The sequence below is a fragment of the Etheostoma cragini genome, chromosome 5, assembly GCF_013103735.1.
Source record: "Etheostoma cragini isolate CJK2018 chromosome 5, CSU_Ecrag_1.0, whole genome shotgun sequence".
Classification (NCBI taxonomy): Eukaryota; Metazoa; Chordata; class Actinopteri; order Perciformes; family Percidae; genus Etheostoma; species Etheostoma cragini.
Genome location: NC_048411.1, coordinates 10,385,945 through 10,393,444, shown reverse-complemented (window position 1 = coordinate 10,393,444; position 7,500 = coordinate 10,385,945). Strand labels below are relative to the sequence as shown.

At 38.7% G+C, this 7,500-nt stretch overlaps 1 long non-coding RNA gene across 1 annotated transcript in view; it reads right to left on the bottom strand.

The window, feature by feature from the left end:
* LOC117944383 overlaps window positions 1-7,500 on the bottom strand; it is a 21,481-nt gene that overhangs the window by 1,457 nt on the left and 12,524 nt on the right. Inside the window, exons 2-3 of the long non-coding RNA XR_004656563.1 lie at window positions 3,449-3,453; window positions 2,877-2,879 (exon numbers count right to left, since the gene is read on the bottom strand). This is a non-coding gene — a long non-coding RNA (uncharacterized LOC117944383). The remainder of the gene's footprint in view (window positions 1-2,876; window positions 2,880-3,448; window positions 3,454-7,500) is intronic.

Sequence of the window (7,500 nt, the reverse complement as noted above, 5' to 3'; positions counted from 1 at the left end):
ATTTATTAAATAATGATGCAAACAAGAGCACAAAGAGGTGAGATTGTCAGTATTAGTTATGAATGAAGGTGTATGGGTGTAGTGGAGAATGTGGGGTGCCACGGGGAGGCCTGTACAAGGTCTTGGCAGTGGAGAGGCTATGTACCGGCGGAGGAGGCGACTCCTCTTTCAGCCCCTGAAATCAAAGGGCCGATCTTTCCTGTATTTCCTTTTCCTCCTTCTCCTGTTCTGGGAGAGCCTTCTCCATCTTGCTCAATTTATCCTTCAGCTCCTGAGCTTGAGCCCTTTCCATTTCCAGAAAGCTCTCCAACTCATACTCCACGTTGGTCTTAGGCTAGCAAGCTAAACCTTCAAGTCACAGATCTCCCTCTGCATCAGCTCTTTCTCATGCCCCCAACTGAGAAATGAGAGAGATGGTTCGGAATAATAAAAACAATCCCTACAAAAACAAGAGGTTCCTTAAACTTCATGCTAGGACACCGTAAGTGCCCTTTCGCTTCAGTGCTCGGGCCCTAATGAATCAAATTTTGGAATTTTATGAATCAATTTGGAATCTGTAGAGCTTTAATTACAGTTCAAATGTGAATAGATTTTATTGTACAAAAAAAAAAGTAAAAAAGTTTTGGTTGAAATCTAGCCTAAGAGACAGACCACACTTGTCCCGGTTCTCAACATGCCAAACCTGTGACACTGTTAGAAAACAGTAGAGCAATCATGGGAAACATATTTGTTCATCTGACATGCGATTCAGTGTAATGACAAGGAAAGGCGCTGCAGTTTGGTTTATCTCAATGACCGCTCACTCTGTAGAAAGTCGGGCCTGGATTAGAGGCCATTTCATAATGTGTGTTATTGTGATCTGACAGATTAGTGTGATTAGATTACAATGAGAAAAGTTGTGTGTGTGTGTGAGTGTATTATTGTTGATATGACAGTATTTGACAGGATGCCAGGCTGTATTTTTTACAGTGTCTGAACAGTGTTTCATTGATGCCTTGTCAATAAACTGCAGCTGCAGTCAATGTGCACAGAATCCCTGTCCATGAACTGAATCCCCTTCAGAGACCAGACATCAGTATTCCTGTCAGGCAGTATCCCCACTGGAATTTGAAAATTACATTTTAACCACTAAAAATCAGATTTAGGAGTCAAAGGGTTAAAAAAAAACATTGTGTGCATTCACATTCATCTATCAAATCTATTGGCAGACCATTGGCATCTATATGCGCGTGTCTGCACACAAAGCAGGGACCCATTGACATAATGACTGTCCAAGCCAACACAACAATAGAGATCTCGTCTTAAAACTGTATTGGCATATTGACCAAACTCGTCACGCCGGCGAGCAGCCGATATAGACATGTTTACACTGTAACCTACATTTGGGATATAGATATTATAATGTATAAACATGTGTATTAATGTGCTGTAATTTTAGCTGGGCACTGTAGTTTTAGCAAAGTTGCTAAAACTTAAATGAATGGTTAATTTGTTGAGGACTATATTGTGTATTAATACACATTTGATGCACTAGTCAGTGCTAGCATGTGAGAAACATATTTTCACAGGGATAAAGATAGGCTACTTACTAGGCTTGTAGAATCGCATATGTCTTAAAGGTGCTCAAAGTGATGTCAACGTTTTTTTAGGGTTAGTGGTTTTTTTGTTTTTTTTTCACATACAGGAAACATCTCCTTACTACCCGCTAGCTGCCTGTCCCCTGAACACACTGTAAAAACCGCGGTAACTACCCCAGGCTCCACAAATGCCCTACAAATCCATTTTTTAGGCAAAGAAGTCTCCCTAATGACTCTTTAGCTAACATTAGCTTGCTATTTCCACCCACCCAACATAACTTCATTCTACACTGGTTACAGAAAATTAGACAAACCAAACTTATTTGGCGTAAGCAATGTGCTTTCCTATGATGTGACAAGAGCATTTAAATGAAATGTTAAGTTGTTGCATTTTACTAATTTAGAGGCTGGCAAGCTGGCTAGTAAGCTAGCTTGATCGCTTGGGGGCTAAGGGTGCAGAGAGATAGAAAGAGGTCTATTACGGTTGGTCTTTATATTAAATATCACTGTATAGGATAAAAGTTTGTCAACGTTATTTTATTTTGAAATGTGAAGGTATGTAGATCTTTAAAAAGACAGGTAATTGTTAAAATAAATATACCAACACAAGTATGTGTATCAAGTCTGTTTGATATCTTATGGACAATGTGCAAAAGTAGATATTCCAATTGTTTCGAACCTGTGTCTTTTAGAAGGAACATTCAAATGTAACTTTTGATCAGTTTTGAAAGGCCTTACGTGTATTGGATTGATCAGATGATATGGAAAAAGAAAGGAACCTTGTTTGCGCTCTGACAGTTGTTTTAAAGCTGAACAGCAGATCAGATGAATTGGCTGTTTGGTCAACAGAAAATTGGCCAAAATTGGTACACTGTCGGCCCAACTTGGACCACCGGTCGCCTTGGTGTGTCAGGGCCTTTACAAATATGTGAATCCTGGCATGTACTGTAAAGAAAGTCACTCATTTGTTCATTCTTTAGAAGGAAACTCACAACACAACATTGAACTCTCTTTGGTTAATGCCATATAAGTAGTAGGCTAAACAAAAAAACATGGTTCCTATTAGGCAGATAGATATTCATATAAGAACTTAGAAATAAAATATTTGCTGTAACCCAAGTATTTATAGTAAACACATCACTGTAAATATTTATGTTTTAAGAAGTTTACGTATGAGTCCATACTGTCAGCTTTTCAGACAGACAGACAAACGGACGGACGTGCTGCTAACTTGTGTGTCTGATTCAGCAAAATCAGAAAACATTAACATGTAGCACTTATGCAAATGACACTGAACACCCCCTCAAACAACACTTCAAATTACTTCTATCAGATCAGGGGTGATTCTAGGATCAGACCTTTAGGGGGTCTCAGCCCCTAATGAGAATTTGACACAGATACAGTGCTTTTCAATAGTGTTAACCCCCCATGCTAAATCAGTAACTTCATTAGCCGATAATCTCTGAGCTAGCCACTGAACAATAACATCAGCCAACGTTTTAGAGTAGAGCTGACACTTTATTAGTCAGAGTAATAACAAGCAATTTGACAAAATGTTTTAACATTCAGCAAATTTAGTTGCTTACTTTTTAATTTGGGTTCTAATCTGCGCCGTGAAATTACCAACTTTGTCTATGGGGACTAACGACGTTCATCTTCACAATCGCACTCCTGCTCTCCCTCTGTGAGAATAGATGGAGACTCAGCCAAAAGTGGGCGTCTGGCACAACCATCTGCGTTTGGCCAAAACTATGTTTCTGTTACCCTTTCCTTGACTGGTTTACAGGTGGCACTGGCAACAGCAACACCGGATATTAAAGCTGTTTTAAACCCTTTGAACCTGTAACTGTCATCTGTCACTAACAACAAACTTTCACTTGTAGCACCAAAATTAACAATAAAAAAATGCCGGAGATACAGTTTTGCTGCTGTCCTCGTCTAAATTACCTTTCTTCTTCACCATTGACATGAAACCACATCAATCCGATGGATTCGGACATTTGCGTTCTTACATATTATAATGTCTAGATAACTTTGGGTTTGCAGTGCATATGTGAAAGGGACACACACACACACACACACACACACACACACACAAAATCACCTACACACACACACACACACACACACACACACACACACACAGATACACACACACACACACACAAACACACACACACACACACACACACATACACACACACACACACAATCACCTACACACACACACACACACACACACACACACACACGCAGTGCTTCTTCAATTATCCATCCACTGTGCATGATGGTTTGGTGGCCAGCTGTTTTTTGTACTTAATTAAACTAAACAAGAGACAATAACTTACACACACACACACACACACACACACACACACACACACACACTCACAACACACTTATCAAGTGATTAACTGTCAAACTGCACAGCTAGAGTTCAGCAAAGGTCAGGATTGATTTACATAGACAGATGGAGAGCCCCATTAGAGTATGTATGTGTTTGTGCATTCCCCCTACACACACACACACACACTCCCCTGTGGCGCTGCTCTGTGCAACTAGTTCATGTTACCATGGAAACAATGAGCTTGCTGTACATCATCATGATGGGGTCGTGGCACAGTGAAAGGTCAAAGGTCATGGGTGGCATGGTCTGACTGTCCTGAGGGGATAATCTTACAATATGAGAACGTTTTGTGTGCAATCAACTTAACTAAAGGCAGTTTGGAGCAATTTACATGCCAAAGATACAGTCAGATACAGAGGTAGTATTTAGAGAATTTGACATGTTACTGTTAATTGAGCAGACTATGATAGAATAGAAAGCCTTTATAGTCATTGTATTAAATGCAACGAAATTTGGAGCGCCACACCCGAACAGTAATGAAAGATACAGAAAGAACATCCTAAAGACAAAAACAACTTAAAGCGTAACTCTCGCCAAAATGCAACCTTGAGTCTTTTTGTGAATGAACCCGAGTCAAATTTTTGTTTAAAAGCATAATTAGGACGGAAGCACCACTTTTAAGATTTACCGGATTTACCATTTTTTGGGTCAAATGGCCTTTTGAATGGGAGTGCTGGGGCACTACTATGATAGCATCAAAATCCCTATTTATAAAACTCTAAGAAGGCTCGACACAACATGCATCTTTGCTGGAAGTCTCACCAGGGTCTCTACACATGAACACAAGCATTGAGAACATTGTTTGTGTACACAGAGTTTAATAAAAAGAACAACTCACTGTAGCTGTTGTTGTTTCCGCTCGCCGCCATCTTTGCCAGTCAAAAAGAATCGATCTCCGAATGCGAATGAACGGACTCCATAGGAGGAAATGTCCTTCTTATGTGAGGCTCCTTTTTCAACTACAATGTCAGTACGACAAAACAACAAATTATCCGTGCATTTCTATTGAACTAGGAGCCTTCTATCTTTGCTCTCCTCCCTTGACCATTTTTTACTTACTAGATGGACGGCGACCTGAAAAATCAACAGCTGAGTGAGTTGTTAAAACTAGGGACGTCCCGATCAGCATTTTAGGCCTCCGATCCTTATCCGATCTTTTAACCTCAAATCCGATCCGATTTCGAGTCCCGATCCGATATTTTGCCTTTAGTATTGAAATTGATCGAACTCAAATATATTTTGAGCAAGTAACACAACTTTTTATTAGACTAATATTTTATCAAAAAGTATTACTATCATTAATGTAAATCCCATGAAATGAAAAATCTTACCCAGAATAAAGATCAGCTTCAATTTAATATTTTAGACAAAAGTAAAAAGAAAAACACTGACTTGGTACAGTATTATAAAAAAGAAAGTGCTATCCAAAATCCACTTTTAGCTTATAAGTGCTTAACATAGGCTGCCATAAAGTCAATAAAAATAAAGTGCACTGACCACTGAGCAAATATAAAATGCACTTGCTCATCTTAAATATGGTGTAAACAGTTTGACAAATAGTCACAATCAGTGGTGTAGTGGTAAAAAAAAGAGGTGGGTAAACTATAAATTCTGTGATAAGGTGGGCCACGGCCTACCGGTGGATCCTGATGACATTGCTATAGGCTGTCATTTGTCACTGGTTGTTGCCTCATAGGTCGCACAATCAGCATTCAATTCATACATTGATCAATGTTCAAAAAGACTCAAGAAGGAATTATATGGTTGAAATCTATAAAGTTTACTAAATGACAAAACAGAGACAACAAGAATATGTGTAAATTATTCACATTTAAAAATCTGGAATCAAAGACCTTTTTACTGTTGTCTTAAAAAAATTACTCAAACCAACTAATCAATTATCAAAATAGTTGGTGATTATATTTTATATAAAACCCCCATTGATTTTCTCCACATGAATTTAGATCTCGGTGGGTTGTTACAGATTCAGACACAAAGTACAGAATGAAGAGCCAAACTATGAAAGAGTTGTACGAGTTGTAAATAGTACTATTTAAATTACTTAGCTTTACTTAGTTTTCTTGTGTCTGGTCCTAATGTATGTTTACTGATGTTGTTCTGCCTATGTCTTTTTCCTTAAAACGTTACTACTTATTCTAATATTATTTATTTTGATCAGCCATGTCTTTTTTCTCAATATTGAAGTATTTTACAGTCTTTCTTCTTCTTCTTCTTCTTCTCTTTAGTATCATTATCTTGTTGGCCTCATGTTGTGAGTCTATATGTTCTAATGTCCCTTTAGTACAGGACTTGTCAGTATTTCTCTTCTTCAGCAAGTGCAAGTTCTGCAGTAAATAGAATGAGGCTGATGTGATTTGTGTGTGTGTGTGTGTGTGTGTGTGTGTGTGTGCGTGTGAGCGTGTGTGTGTGTGTGTGTGTGGGGTGCATGGTGAGAGAGAATAGAGAGCGAGAGATAAATGTTGCTGCCGTGCTGTGCCTTGCGCTCCGTCACTTTGATAAATCTCCCAGCGAGCTGACAACACCTGCTGACACCACACTAAAATCTGATTGGCTGGAGCATCTCCAGGTCAGGAGGATGCTAATGGATATGATGTGGACAACAAATCACACAAAGCAACGCAGACACAGACACACACACACACACACACACACACACACACACACAGACACACACACATAGAGACCATAATAAACAAATAGGGCACACATACATACACATTCATACTATATATGGACACACAATTACCCCCAGTATATCATTAGCAGAGCAATTACAGGTAATGATAGAGCCGTCCCTCTCGCTCACCTGATAATAAATTAAATAATAACTATTATTATAAAATTATTAAATAATTACGTTAAACAGCTATTTAAATGGAAATGATTCTTAGTAGACAGTTTTTCTGGAAGAAATTAATTCAGGAAGCTTAAGAGTTCATTTAAACATGAGCACTTATACATTATGTATGGTACACACATCAGGCACACAGAATGTGACTTTTCTTGCCTTTACACCCACATGCAAACAGACATTGTAGCCTTCTTTGGTCTCTTTTTTGATTTGTGGTTTATCATGTAGGTCAGGAAGGCACATGCTCTCTTCTCCCTGTCTCTGCTTTCTTTGTGCCTCTTCTGAGCACCACAGATCTGTCACTAAGCATTAAACACAATTTCATTTCATTTGGATTTTGATTTGATTTGATTCAAGCAAAATCACTGCAGACAGAAGAACAGCCTGAAAAAGAGACAAAACTAAATTAGTGAAAAGTGAGAGTGGTGAGGAGCAGGCTGGTATCATTCACTGTTTGTACTTAGACTTACGCAAAGTTATGTTCTATTAAATTTGTATGGCCCATGTAATTGTGAGCAAGGACGTGCAGGGTTGCCTCTAAGGAGGGAGTCAGGTGACGTACCTGAATCAATCAATCAATCAAAATTTATTTATATAGCACTTTACAACAACCAGCAGGTATCCAAAGTGCTTAACAAAATGAG